The sequence below is a fragment of the Oculina patagonica genome, chromosome 13 (assembly GCF_052425735.1).
Source record: "Oculina patagonica isolate OP01 chromosome 13, crgOcupat, whole genome shotgun sequence".
NCBI classification, from domain to species: Eukaryota; Metazoa; Cnidaria; class Anthozoa; order Scleractinia; family Oculinidae; genus Oculina; species Oculina patagonica.
The window spans coordinates 11,407,669-11,423,202 of record NC_135770.1 but is presented as its reverse complement, the minus strand read 5'-3'; the positions used below and the strand labels follow the sequence as shown (position 1 = coordinate 11,423,202).

Here is a 15,534-nt window from a genome sequence, read left to right as displayed (position 1 = left end):
GAAAGATCTGGAACTCCAGCAACATCACCCGCGACCCCAAACTAAGATTGTTCAAGACCTTGGTAAAGACCGTTTTGATGCATGGCTCTGAGACGTGGAAGATGACGAAGGGAGATGAGAAGAAACTGGACGTCTTCTGACAGAGGATATTGAAGATACGATGGCAACAGCATATTAGAAATGAGATCGCACGTGGAGAGAGCCGGGATGGATAACATAAGTGATAAGGCACGCAGGAAGCGATGGAAATACATCGGCCATGTCCTTAGGAAAGAGACTGACGACGATTGCCTGAAAGCTATGACGTTGGCCCCTGAGGGAAAAGGAGACGCGGCAGACCGAAGACAATATGGAGTCGAACCGTCGAGAGGGAAAACAGGCTGGTGGATGGAGAACGTGGGATGAAGTACGGGCCGTAGCCATCGACAGGGCAGCGTGGAGACGGAGTGTTGAGGCCTTATGTGCCACTTTGCACGAAGTGGATAGGTCAAGGTGAAGACAAACTCGGAAAAATTCCAGCTCCCGTGAGAAAATCTGAGTTTCGATAACTCGAACCTTTCTAGTGACTTCAAAGGAAAGGTCAATTTATTTCAAAACATGCTTCTTTTCTTGCAAATTTGATTTATAGAACTAAGCAATCTGAAGCGAGCAAATCTTTGCAAGATAAATGATCTGAGGTATTTTTAACAACCCTTATGGTGCTAACCCGGAATTTTTCGGGATTTGGAAGAGCAGTTATTGAACCACTTGTGACGTCATCACTCTGCATGCCAGTGGATTTTTCTGATAAACAAGTAAAAAAAAAGGATAGGTATTTCCACACAGCTGTCCATTTTAAATTATTGACTGCATTTTTACAGAGCTAATCAAAGAAAACATGATCATTTTTTGGAGCAAAGTTATGGTAAAACAGGCTAATACACCTGTACTTGATCAAGGTCTCCCTCCAAAAATTTACCATAAATTGCTGATTAAGACCAAAACTTTTCCAGCCAGTTGGAAGGGTATAAATAGTAGGGGTAGCGAGAATAAGAAGGCTAAGTGATACAAAAGGAAAACGAGCAGGGAAAAAGAATTGGTCCAAATTTTTCTTTATGCACATGCGCCAAAGTACTTGTACTCAGTTTAGCATGTAATGTTCATCACAATCTCGCTTCAATGATAAAAAAGTGGTTTTTAAGCAAATTTTAGTTAAATTTAGCATCGTACTACCGAAAAATAAAAACAGTTTAACAGTTAAAAGCGGGTTTTTTAAGTAAAATACAGCGGTTTATAAAGGGTTAAGTGCCGATTTCAGTTATATTCGCACCTTGAAGCAAATAAACACTTCTAGACAAGTTTTATTTATTTTATTTGATACACAGCAAGTGAAAAGTTATATGCTGGAAAACTGTACAGTTTTGTTATTGTACAGTCGAGAATCTGGCATAACATAATCCAAAGTTGCGTTGTTCAGACATTCAGCATTTTCAGACACAGATAATCACATGTCCACACGCCAGTTAACTGCGCCGAAACACCGGAAACATTTCTGAAGAGAAGAGTGCCGCGGTTGGTCAAAAGCACGAGTCTATTTTATTACTCGTCATCTTGGTTGAGGGAACGGTAACGCCTTATTTCTTTTAAATTACGTTTTGTATCTAAATCAAGTTCGTTGTCTACAACAAAATGGGTGAGGCCCTACTTTTTTCCCTTTTTGGTCGTGGTAAAACCATACCTTAGCAAAAATGTCTTTAAATAGTAAGTTCTGTAAAGTTATTCAGTTGCCAAGATTGTTTCCAAGCTTACATAATGTTAATTTTAAGCTTGTGACTTAAGCTTTGTTACATTAGGATGATTGCCGTGCTACAGTAAGCTAAAAAGAAGAAGGCGCGTAACATCAAGGAAAATGTAAAAGCCTTCCTTCCTTTAAGATTTAGTTCAAGACAGTTATAGCCACGGAATTCAGCTTTGTCGTGTAGGTTTTGCTTTTCTCACTAGCCACTGTAGCCGGTGAAACAAAACCTCACCTAACAATACCAGACATTATGATCAGTCCTGCGCTAGGAAATGCGTTTAAGAAGGCAAGGAGAAAGAAAACCAGTACAACGAAATGTATAATTGACTACAGTCAGACTAACTTCGACACATTGGAGGGAATTCTATGATCGGGTTTATCGTCATTAAGTTACACGTCTCGAACAAATTTAAGTAATCTTAGAAATTCCTTGGGCCTTTTAACGGAAATGAAGAACATTTTGTATGAATGATTTTTTTTAAACGTCTTTTCCGGTTTTTAACAAATGAATAGTAAGCACTTATTGGATTCTTATTAGATTCATTTTAACCCAATATGGCAAAATGTTTGTCGAGACTTGGCGAGACTGAAGGTCAACCCCGATATTGAATGCCGAGACACACATAATTTTCCATTAAATGGGCGACGAAGAATCCCGGCCTATAACGGATTTATTCACCACAAATTCATCTCCGGAGACCAAGTGGCAGTTAGTGGGGCGGGGGAAGTCTATATACGGGTGAAAAAAAAAATCGGCAAAAAAGGCGTTGACTTTTCTTCGCAGATTTTTTTTTCGCCCGTATAGACTTTCCCCGGCCTTCCACTAACTGCCACTGGGTCTCCGAGGATGCCCCAAATCATGTTTCATTACACTTTGAATGTAGTGGTAATCCTTTCTGTTAAACATTACATCTTAATAGTCTCCTTCGATCCGCTAAGTGTGAATTTACCAAAAGTTTTTGAATGAATGAATGAATGATATAGGTGCTTATATAGCGCATTTACAAAGCTCAATGCGCTTCAAAGTTAGAATTTTATTGGATGAGACCTGACATCAGCATATCAGGCGCCTTTGGCAGCCGCTATCCGTCCATGTATATGATCTCACCCCACCACCCAACCCATAGAATAGAAACAGACCACAACACCGAGAACTTCATGCCCTACTCTTTACGATGATTCTTTGGATCATATTTGACAGATTTGCTGATTAATCCACGGAATACATGAGCCTTAAAATTTATAAGTGAAGCAAAGCGCAGCCGTCGTGTTTTTGGCGCGAAATTTTAAGTTGTTCTTCCGTCATCAACGTACTTGCGAAGAAGTGCACGTGAACAGGTCGTGCAAACCGTCCAATAGGTAACTTTCTACCCTGCGTGCGGGACGTCTCCTATCAGTTCCTTCCTGCACCGCCTTTCTGACGCAGTGAAGAAATGGGAGACGTCTGGAATCAAACTAGTTGATATACTACACAACAAAATATTGGGAGATACGTAAACCCAATCAGGCATTTGATAAGCGGATTATTTGAGAGGGTATCTTATATAATAACTAACACTGACTCACGTGAATTTTTTCACGTGAAGTTTTGGTCACGTTGCTGGCGGCCATGAGATCTTCCTTTGGCTGTCAAAAGGGTCGACCAGTTAGGTTGTTCATGCTCCGTTTGGCGAAAACAGGAATTGTTTGTTAGAAAAACGGTGCTCCATGGTAATTCCGTACACGAGTCCTTTGCTTCAAATTATGCATCGTAAACTCCAACTAAAGGATCCAACACTGTCATTAAACATTATCTGATGTTAAGTCACTTTGTTATTCAAGCAAAATGGTTCATCCAACAGGATGTTGGATGAAAATATTTGATTGCTCAGACAGGACTTAACTCTTTACTGCAAATCTTTCAATAGGCCCTTTGCAGATAGGGTCAAGTGATTCAGCTCAAAAAACTATGGGCTGCGACTCAAAGAACATCAGGAATGGAAACGGCATGTGCAAATAGTAGGAGGGCTGATTTTCTTTGGCCACCAACGTTTAACTGAGATATTTTATGGCAGTTTGAATGCTTGCGGACAAATTAAGAGGATTTTTGCCATGGAAAGCCGTGGAACGAGAATCTTTTCGTTCACAGACGGTGCCTGTTGATCGGACGGATTATGATTTTAACCTCTTTTATATTAAGCTTTTTGAATGGGTGAAAATTTGTTGGCAACGTGTACCCTGTTTGAGAGGTGTAAAACAGCTTTGTCATTCTTTCACTGACTTATAAGTAACATCGGATTCTTAGATCATAATAACAATAGGAATGTCTAAAAATTATGACAAAGGCCATATAACAACAATGACAGCGTCTAAAGCACATTAGCAGTAAGCATTCTGAAACAGTTGTCTGGTCGGCCTGTCGCCATTAAGTCCCGGCTAAACGATCAAACCTTTTCCACCAACATCGTGTCGGATGTTTACCCTCTCTTTGCAACTCACGTTCGATCATTTAGTAAACATGAAGGGATGGAAGCAATAAAGTTAAAGTTTAAAGTTAAAATGCTTAATATTTTAGAACGAGGCTTAAGAATAAAACCCTGTTGCTTAGCAACATTTTATAATTGCTGAAAACGCCCGCGGGCTCAGACGATTTTCACAGACGGATTCCGACAGACTAATGCAATTATTCTCTAGTCATGCAAGTGAGTTGCAAAGTATGTTCACAAGACAGCTATAACTATTGACACACTGCAGTGAAAAGTGGAAAGGATCTTAAATCAGAAGGTATTATCAACTCAAGCTAGCCTTTTAATTTAATACTTTGTAAGCACAGGTTACCAGGCAAATGATGCGGGTTTTTAATAACTAGACATTTAGCCTGACTACATAACGGTAGAAGTGTGGCGATTTCTTTCCATGGATAATGTTTGCGTTTAAACCCGTTATTGCTCTGTTAGGCACGTCAATGAAGTATTGTTCAAATATTTTATCTTGTCAGATCTTTTAAAGACACGAAGATACAAAGAGGAGAAGAACAAAGTACCACAATCCCAGAAGGTAATTTAATACTAGCTTTCCAGAGGTAGTTTTATTGCTTTAGGGGTAGAAAGGTTGATTTGAATCTGTTTTAGCTAAACTATAAAATATTTACAGAACTTTTAAGGTACAATTGTTATAAATGGCATATCTCTGAGCAACTGTAACAGTGTTATCGGAGTTTGCGCAGCTATCAATGGCGATGATGAGGCAAATTGGGCCAGCTGAGGCTACCAAATACTTATCCTATTGACACCAAACGAGCGTTAAATGGTTGCTAAATGGGACTTACGTCTTCGATTTTAGCACCCGTTCATAGTCTTTGAAGGGAAAATTATCCAAGTTTAATATAAAGCAATTTAGGTCAATTGATTTTATAAGTTGAACAACTAACACGTTGGTCATTTTTGTTGACATTTGTTCTGTTTTGTATTAAAATAATCTCTACAAAAAAACGATAACTCCTTTCTTATAACCTTCATTAGCTGTCTTTTATATAACCAACTAGTTTTCCTCCCTATAGAGCGTTCAAAATCCCTATTCAAAAGTAAATTTGTACTTGTCGTGCAGTGTTTTACTGTCCTCCGAGCAGGGAAGGATGGAAAAACAAAATCGGAGACTGTTTTTGTAATTTTATATTAAAAGAGGTCTTAAGGCAATCGCCTTGGTAGATGGATAATACACAAAGCTAACAAAGCTTTGAGCTTTTTTCCGCGATGGCGCAACAATCGAAAAGCTAAGATAACATCAAAACAAGCAAGATGACTGAAGGAGTAGGAGTTCGAAAATTAAGAAATAAAGAGGGAAGGAAAAAGGCGGGTGCCCCACCCATATCCCTGTTTCCACTTTGCACCAAATATATTCGTTTTATGCCAACTATTTTATGACGGTGGGCAAAATATTCCGTCAACCACATAGTGCTTATACATCCCCCGCGGCCCCGCCTGCGCTCAACTCCAAATCCCCTGAAAAAAATAAGCTACTTGGAGTATCGTTACTTCGCTTAGAAGGAGTGCTGGACATTCACAATTTGACCTGACCGCATTTTGGCAGTTTACTCCCCCAGTTGCCCACCAGGGTGGTAGGGAACATGCATGAGCAAATTAAAAGAAACGAAGCAAAGACACTTCTAGAAAAACGTGTTTCGCAGGGGCTTTCGAAGGGTGAAGTTGTTGTTTCTTTTCGTCTTTTTACGTTCTGCTGATAGCCTGCCTGTTTATTATTCTCTCAGCAGTGGTAGTCGTTGTAGTCGTTCCTCTTCACTTTCTGTTTGTACTCTGTCTGGAGCGTCTTTTCTGTATTTTCTGGCATTGAAAACTAAACATCACGTAGATGCGAAACTGGGCCAGTGATTTTATAAGACCAGCGGCGCCCTAGCCTTTTTTTAGCCACGAGCACGTCCACTGACGTCATTATTTCGTGTGCTGCCTTCGCCAGAAATAATAAATAAAAAGTTAGAAACAAATATCTACCGTAAACCGCTAAACACGAAACTTGATTCCATCAGAGCTCTTGCAAGGGCGGAGAGAATCATAAATATGTGCTTTATTAGAATACACACTTTGAATGGTTGGATAAATGCTTTCCATAATGTTACTTTTGTAAACATTGTTATGAGGTGCCGCTAATATTAATTCTCAGAACAAACACAGTCGAAAATCAAAAACATTGTAAGCCAAGTACAAACTTTTATCTGCCTCCAGTCTCATAAAAATGTGAATGTAGAGGATAAGAATGTTGTAAAATGAAGAAATTAAAGTGAGCTCCCATGTTTGTATCTATAGGCCACGTAGATTACCATGGTAATCAACAATGCAGGTTTTCTGTTTTATACCTTGTCTCCTTAGGAATTTGATGTTTGTGTTTATTTGCAATCGTAAATCAAGGGGATGGTGAAAATCGTTTTAAGTAATGGAAATTTCCGCGAAATGACAGGGTTCCATTTCCTGAAATACCCAAGGTCACCCTTTTGCAATGTTCAACAACGTAGACTCCTAAAACTAGAATGACAAATTACCGGAAAGAGAAAGTTGAAGATAATTATCTTCTTTGGCAGTGTACATCAGGACAGGATTTTTCTCACAGAAGTTGACACAACTACGCATGGGCAGAATTTTATTTGCAGCAAAATTATTGTCAGACACTAGTGCGCATGAGTAAACCATTATTTGTAGGCAGAAGTTTGCAGATCACGTGGTGGGCTCTCGGCCAATGAAAAGGAAGTTAAAAAGCATCGAATGATAAACGCATATAATGTTGCTTTCCGAGTCGTGATCTAGTCAGTGTTGAAAGCAGTGGCCGCAGGATCGCTCTTATTGGTTTATACTGTATTACGTAGAATGAATGAATGTGTGTCCAGCAGTAGCAATGAAATATATATATATGATAAATGCAAATGCGGCCTTACACTACTGAAGACCTGAAAAAAAATTTTCAGGCTCTGAGCGGGAGTCGACTCCCGCTCAGAACCTGAAAAATTTTTTCAGGTCTTCAGTAGTGTAAGGCCGCATTTGCATTTATCATATATATATTTCATTGCTACTGCTGGACACACATTCATTTATTTCACGTATACTTGGGCCGAGTATCATGTCCACCATAAAGGGATTACCCATATACGACCGCGCTCATGTGGCTTTGATAGCTCAGTGGTAGAGCATTGCACTGGCAACGCAAAGGTCGTGGGTTCGACTCTCGCTCAGAGCCTGAAAATTTTTTTCAGGTCTTCAGTAGTGTAAGGCCGCATTTGCATTTATCATATATGTATTACGTAGTTTTGCATGCAAACAACAAATCATTCCCACCCCATCCTAACTTTCAACAAAACGTCACAGGTAAAGGAAATATCAAGTAAATGGGGCGATTTAATACTTTCAGATAAAATCTAATTGAATAAAACCAGTTTTGTCCCTATCTGCGCTCTAATTGAATTACGTTTGAGCGAATCGTGCTCAAAGTGCTTATCTCGCACTGATAACCACCGAGCACACTTCTATGAATCACGTATCCACGTGCCCTCGGACTAATATCGACTGAGTGGTGTAAAATTGCTATGTATTTAATTTACATGCAATAAAGTACCTCATTGAAATCCGCGACTGTGTTCTTCACGATTACCCACAAAGCACGAAAGGTGTTAATAGCGCCTTCTTCTCGTAATCAACGAAAAGTTAAAGCCTGAAGTTTGTCCTGCATGCTGTGATTATATTGCTTCTATCGAACATGGCAATTCTCTGTAATTTGCAGCATTTATTTGCCTCCAACGATGTCTCCTGAAAGTCTAGCAGTATAATTAACAACGGAATCGATTAACTTTGTTAACTAATTTCCTTCGATGGAGATATGATTGATCATTTAACAGGAGATCCTTAAACGACTTAAATTTCCGTTCGTAGAAAGTAAGAAGATATCTCGTTCTCAGTATCGAGTTTAGCAGGTGGATGCACAGATTGTACTTTTAATTTCGCTCGACAGTCAATCCATTGTTGTTCATTGCGTAACTGCCAATTTATGAGCTATCATATGCTTGAAGCAGGTACACTGGATTACACATGGATAAACTGGTTATCTTAAGCATAGTTTGTACCCGCTGAAAACGACGTCTCTTTCCATGCATCTTTTACTAATTTTGAGTTCCAAAAATGTTCCTTTTGCGTGTGTCACATCAAGATGACCAGGAATTTTGATGATAACTTACGTCGACGAGAATTAAAGCACCGAATAAACAGGAAACATTTGAAATCAATTCTTGTTTTTAACCGGAAGGCTTAGAGGACCACTTTTGGGTTAATCTTGTAGTCCTTAAGCCTTTTCAAACGTCTACCGGGATAATAAGTAGCTATAATTCCTTAACGTAAAACACCCAAATCAGTTGACATCTGGTTTTGATAACTATCATTATTATTCCACTACACTGTTCCACAGTGAGTATTGCCGGAATTCGGGAATTGTAGTTAAAATTGTCTGTCATGCATTAGAACAGGGTGCTCGTCTAGTGAATAATGGGGTATTTAAATCACATATACTTCTCTGAGAAAGCCACTGCATCCACCTCTTAATTGAAACTCTGTTTTTTGTCGTCCGTTATAAACACAACGGTCATTTTTTTAATGCTAAGGGCATTGCTGTGACCTGTTAAGATTCAATGGTTTTGCTTCTTTTCGAGATTTTCTCCTAGTGGCCTAAGAACATTTGTCTAGAGACACTTGGGTTCCAACAGGACGTTAAGTCGAGACGTTAATTAAGTCTGAACTGACTCAAATAACAGTCATAGCAGTAACAAACAACCTGTTAACGTTCACACCGTCATCAAAGCCACTCATCACGCATGCTCCGTCATTGTGCTGTCAATCAAATGTGTTCATTGTGATGTCACGTCAAATTGTCAGCACCCTTCAAATGACATCGAACTTATCGTAAAAGCTCTTTTAAGCCCCCTTAGCTTGGGGGTTAGAAGGAGGGACATACAAGAAAGGGGGTTTATTTCAACATTACCGCATATCATAAATCAGCTAACGCACATAAGTAATCGATAAGTTAAAATGATAAAAGTTTTTTTCAGTTTCTATAACACATCTTCAGTGAATGTAAATGTAACGATTACAAGTAAATGTGGTGGAAAATAACTCAGAAAACATAGTTACAGCAAAAAAAAATCGTTCTCCTCTTCAGAATTATATAAAATGTCTTGCCCCCTTCTCAAGCGCGGCATATTCAGAGAACTGGGTGCTTAGAAGAGAGCGGGACTTAATGTATTACTGGTGTTTACTTTCTGGAGGAGTCAACGCTTGCTACTACGCCATATTTACCGTACCCAATTAGCCAATTAGAACAGTAGAAGCCTTGTTTACTGCCCCGATTTCCTGCCACATCAAGTCATTAACATGAAATCGCAGGATTTTTTTGCCGAATTTGGGCATGGGTATGGTCAATACTTGATCTTTCTGGCATATCAAAATCGCTTGATCTTTCCATGGGTATTAAGGCGAAAGCCAAAGTACGGACCAGGCCGTGGCGAACAAATGAGCCTAATAGAAGATAAAGATAAGTTGTAAACTTTATTTATACTGAAAACCCAACCAGCATGATCACGATCAACGTACACAACAAATAATAAATCCATATACAGAAAAAAAAAAAAAAAAAAAAAAAAAAATTTTTTAAAAAAAAAAAAAAAAAAAAAAAAAAAAAAAAAAAAATAAAAAAAAAAAAATAAAAAAAAAAAAAAAAAAAAAATTTAAAAAAAAAAAAAAAAACAAAAAAAAAAAAAACCCACCTCTATGGGTTACGACATTGTCTTCTAAAATAATAGTTACAGATTAACCCTTCCCTTAACACTGAAAAAATGCAGCCGAGGTAGTGTTTTAAACGGACAAATAAGAAGTGGGTGCTCACACTGACCTTTAAGCTTCAGTGCTCAGTGCTCACATAGCACTGCTGGCAGCTCAGTACCCGGTGCTCACATAGCACCTAGAAACTAGTATCCAGTTCTCACAGCATCTAAAAACGTCAGAGCTCAATACTCACATATAACACCCAGAAACTTTAGAGCTCAGTACGTACATAGAACCTAGACGCTTCAGATCGTACTCACATATCACCTGGAAGCTTCAGTGCTCGGTGCTCAGGTTAGCTACAGAGCCCTACTCATATAACTCCGAGAAGCATCAGAGCGCAGTTCTCCATATGCATAGCACCCAGCAGGTTCAGAGCTCTGTACCCACATAACACCTAACAGGCTCATAGCTCAAGTCTCACGTAGCACCTATAAAGTTTCAGAGGTAGTTATCCGCAGAGCACATAGAAGCTTTTAGATTTTTAATACTCTCAAAAAACCTAGGCTCATATAACACACAGAAGCTTTAGAGCTAACTACTTACGTGACACGTAGAAGCATCAGTTATTGTACTCGCATACTATGCAGCTAGAAGCTTCAAAGCTCAGCACTTACATAACACCAAGATGATGCCTCAGACGTCAGTACTCAAACAGCACATAAAAACTTCAGATCTCGACGCTTCGGAACCTGTAGTCACACATCACCCGGGCATATCACTAAGAAGCTGAAAGAGTCAGTTCTCAGTCACATACCAAAGCACGTAAGCCAAATCACAAGAAAAGCAGATTGCATTATAGACATAATATGAGGGTCTGAATGGGGTTAACCGACTAGCGACAAAGGGCGAAAAATATTACCGACTACCGACGAAACGAGGAAAAAATTACCGATTAGGGACAAATATATTCTAACCGACAACCAACATGTTCCGATGTTATACAGACGTTTGTATTCAGAAAGAACAGCATTTTGAATTTATGTCTAATTTAGGAAATGTCTAGTTCAGAAGTAACCACACCAATTCAAAATTTAGTCAATTATAAAGTTTCCTGTCACTTTTTCGAGCAGCAGCGGAGGTTCATTTGTAGAACAGTGGCTGGTTATCGAGGCCACAAGGCGACCCGCTGTTGTATTTTCACTGCGCGTTGGTTATTCATGTGGTGACAGGCCATGAGCGGGATTGTTAAAGTGATTGTAAGGCGAGGAGGTTGCCATCGAACGCCATCGTAGCCGGGTTCCGGTGGAAAAAATCTCATAAAGGTGTTTCCAAGCTAAAAAAAAAAACATCTAACGGACTTTTTAGGGCTAAAGGAGCAGGCGCATCAATTTGGCATTGGCGGGTTCTCGCTGAAGTTATTTCGCCTGGCGAAAACGCTTGCGGGAAAAATGCGAAAATTTGCAATTGTAACGGAGGGCAGTGGCTGCTTGAGCTTCCAAATTAAATATCGGATGAAAGCAGCAGTGAGCTCAACGGTGTGTGGAACGTTCTATTAGCCGTATTAGTTTTAGTGTGCAGCGAAGTTAAATGTTTCACATGTAGTTCTGTAGTTAAGTATTAAGCTCAAACATTAACGTGGTTAACCTTTGGTTCCACGTTTTTTATTTGCTGTTTTGTTGAACGGAATGTTTGTATACACCGTCCATTTTCCAAGAAAGCAAAAATTGAAAAGAAAATTCCCTTACAAATAGAAGAAGCGAGTAAAAGAGTTTATAAGCATCTTTCTGTTGTATTGGTAAATGAATAACACTGCCTTTAAATTTTTTCTTTTCTGAGAACGGTCCAAATTTCAGTTTCGCTCGATGTGTAAGTAATATTTGACGAGCATTTGCTGATGCAAACTGATTTTATCGGTACTAGACGAAGTACAACCAAATAATGAATTATTACAAATTTTCTTATCGTCTAGAGTTTAAAGTCTTAAAACTGCGTAAATTAAATAACAAATATTAATAATTAACTTGCAATTTTAATCATTAACTGAGATTTACCGACAACCGACAAAGGTCGAAAAATTTAACTGACAACCGACAAAGTAAGGAATTTTTAACCGACTACCGACATGTGGACCCCCCCATTCAGACCCTCTAATATGTCAAATAAAATCAAACCAAGCGTTCAATCGCGCCCATTACCTTTCCTATCGGCATCTAGTTCTTCTATTAAATCTTTATATGGTCATAAACTGTTCTGCCACCGGCTTCCATGTCAATCTCTGGACAAAATTTCAGTGATAATACCAAACATCGCTCAATTTGTGTCTTTCGTTTTCTTTTCTTTTTTATCTCGTTTGGCGAAAAGTATGCGATTTCGTTTTAAAAAAAAATCGCGGAAATCGTGAAATTTTAATGTCGACAAATATCGCGAAAATGTTCTGAAAAAAGGTAACTTGACCACGATTTGCTCTGAGTATTCACTGATCCACTTGTCAGCTGAGTTTGTCAGCTGGTTTGAACGTTAAGTACCAAATGAAGGTCTTTAGACAAACGAAATTGGCCATGACGTACCTAACAAAACACACAATTTTCCATGTAGGGTCATCGTGCTCATGCAGGAATGCTTACAGTTTGAGAGACGGAGGTTTTGCTAGGAATGTACTTTGGGCCCTTGAGGGCGTTTCAATTGAAGTGACGCTGGACGACTGGCGTTTGAACAATTTAAGTACCAGAAGTGTTATCAATTCTTTGTGGAAAAGCCTTAAAAATGATAAGTCAGACTGAAAAAGGGTATACAATGTGAGATTAGTGTTAGGCATTATCAACAATAAAGTAACGTCATGAAATCTCATATTAAATCTGTTAAGAGAGATATTCGCGCCTTAGCACACCTGGTTGTACCTTAAAGAACAATGAATTCAACTTGGCGTCAGGCAGACGTATCTCGAGATGATTACGTCTTACTGAACGACGTTTGTTTTCCGGTGCAACTAATTTGCCAATTGCCTGCTCACTTAGATATACACAAACCACAAATTCCATTATCTTACTGTACACCAAGAACAATGCTTTGGACTTTGCTTCTGAGTCTGCAGATGTTCCAAAAGTAAGATTTAGTGTCAAATTTGCTATTGAGATTTGACTGGAACTGATAACAAGTTCAAATGTACACTGGTCACCGACTTTCGACCGACTTGGTTTTGAATCATGATGGATCGTAATGGCGGATTGTTGTGGTAGCTGTCGTGACATGGATTCGCTGCCAAACTTAGAGGTCTTAGAGTCGTCCGGATCGACCTAATCACAGGAAATTCATTGCAGTCATTTTCTGCCCAAAAGACCTTTGGCTCTAATTATGTAAGGCTGTTTTGGCAATAACCTACGGTGTTGTTAGCCGCAGTCTCGGCCGTTTACATTAATCGGGATTTAATCCCGGAAAGTTGGGCTAATTGGAACAAACTGCTGGCTGCTAAGCGCTGCTATCAAGCAAAACCAGATGCTCAGAAGGTCATGTTCGTACGTAGTGAGGAAGTAAAACTACGGATCATAAACAAACCTTTTTGAAAATCAAAGAATGGAATCGTGACGAGGAAACACAGTCCTTCTACCCTTTCTGACATTATCGGTCTCACTGATCAATTTCCCCATCGAATGGGCAATCTTACAAGATAGCTTGTCTTCATAGCTCTTTAATAAGGTGGGCTGGTTTTCACTACCCTAGCAGTTTGCTGAAATAATAATTGTCGATGGATTGGTCTAATTTCAAGAAGTACAAAAGAGTACTAATGCGGGTGTGGATGTATTTTTTCCTGTTTTATTAATGGATTCACATTGGAATTTCCGTAATTCTACCTTTCGTTTTGGATGGCTATCTTAGTTGCCGAGTGTATTGATTCTTCCGTGGTAACACTCTCACATTCGAGATTACAGTACAGTACATCTCTCTTTTCTGAAGTGTAGTGGGCATAAAAATACGTTAGTTGATTCAATGACAAATTGACATCACACAAGTCGAGAGAAACGCCATTGGGAAGTGGCATTCTGGATCATTCTGGCGCTAGGAACTCTCGAAAAATTTTCTCTTCGATCAAGACGAAGGAACTTTGCATGCAGTTGACTTACCTTCAGGCACTGTTCGGATTTGTAACTCAACACCCTCAACATGTTCGTTTAATATTTATTCATAATTCATACTCTCAAGTCTGAAATTGCCGATAAACACTTATCTGACAGATCGTGTGATAACTAAGAGTTATGAGTTCTCACTAATCTGGTCCATTAGAGAGTTGAGCTCTTCTGATGAGGTTGGTTGTGACGGCTGCAATTTTCTTCATCGAGGTTCAAGGTAAGGCAACGTAAAATTATAGATTCTTCCACTTTGTATGTTCGAAACACAAAATTATCAATAGCGTGATAAGGTTTATTTCCAATGTCTTTCCCAGTAATGCAAACTTATACTATACAGTCCCATGAAGTTTCCCTTGATTATAATTAATAGTTCACTGTCAGTTTCCTCCGTATGTAATGAAAACATACAAGGCTTATCCTTGTAAAGTCCATCTGAGCTGATCAGACAAAATCCCTTTAGAAGGATTGCGTGCTAAAACGGTAATCCAAAGTGATGGATTTCATCACCGTTCTCGTGCCTTTCCTGTTGTACGGAAGCGCTGTCTGAGAATCATCTTGATAGATTAGAAAATTTAAAGGTGTCCGGAAGACACGAATACAAATATAAGATAGCTTTACTATAAACATGTACAAAGTTGGTCAGATAGTGACGTTTAGGCGAGATTAAAATTTTAATGGAAGCGAATGGCACGCCTCGGTCTTGAGCACCCTCTCGAACGAATAGATAATCTAAATTCCATTGCTTGAAATTTGAAATTGTCCTTTTTCCTTCTTCTTTGCCTTATAATATGACGGTAGACAGTATTAACTAATGTCTGGTTTACAATTTAGAAACGAAAGGTTGAATTTGTTTATGTAATGAGCAAAGATAGTCTATGCCAAGTTACAATTCAGCTAAGTGAATGCATGCCAGTCGAATTGGTGGAATGTTCATTTTGGCCCGAATGAACCTTTCTCACATGACAAAATGTCGCTCTAAAAGGTTTACAAATGACTGAAACTTCTACCACAGATGCAGTGCTAGGGGAGACTTTTTTCTACCCTTGATTGTCATTCTTTTTGCTCATCCATGTCTCTAAGTTGAAGTTAGGATATTTTGGCAAAGTTTTAAATCCTTGAACCTGCGTCAAATCGCTCTAAGCTATCTCATTCTCGGCACGGGTTGTACGTATGATTGTGATAAGACCATGAATAACTCTTACTTCGGGAACAATTCTAATACAATAACATTAATACAACACGGTTTTTATGCAGCTGTGATGATTATTGTCAATAATGCTGAGTTGAAACCATCTAGGCAAATGAAAGACAACAGTGGTCAGAACTATCTAAATTCTGGAGA

General features: G+C 38.9%; 1 protein-coding gene across 6 annotated transcripts in view; it reads left to right on the top strand.

Moving 5' to 3' along the window:
- The window catches only part of LOC144636159 (bone morphogenetic protein 2-like), a 34,747-nt gene that overhangs the window by 8,717 nt on the left and 10,496 nt on the right, over positions 1–15,534 (top strand). For 4 of the 6 annotated variants that reach the window (XM_078495306.1, XM_078495303.1, XM_078495304.1 and 1 more), the window contains one exon: positions 4,755–4,813. The gene's annotated coding sequence lies outside the window, so the exon portion shown is untranslated. Of the gene's footprint in view, positions 1–2,536; positions 4,541–4,754; positions 4,814–13,072; positions 14,410–15,534 lie in introns of those variants that run through there. The other 2 variants (XM_078495308.1, XM_078495310.1) reach the window with 2 other exon arrangements.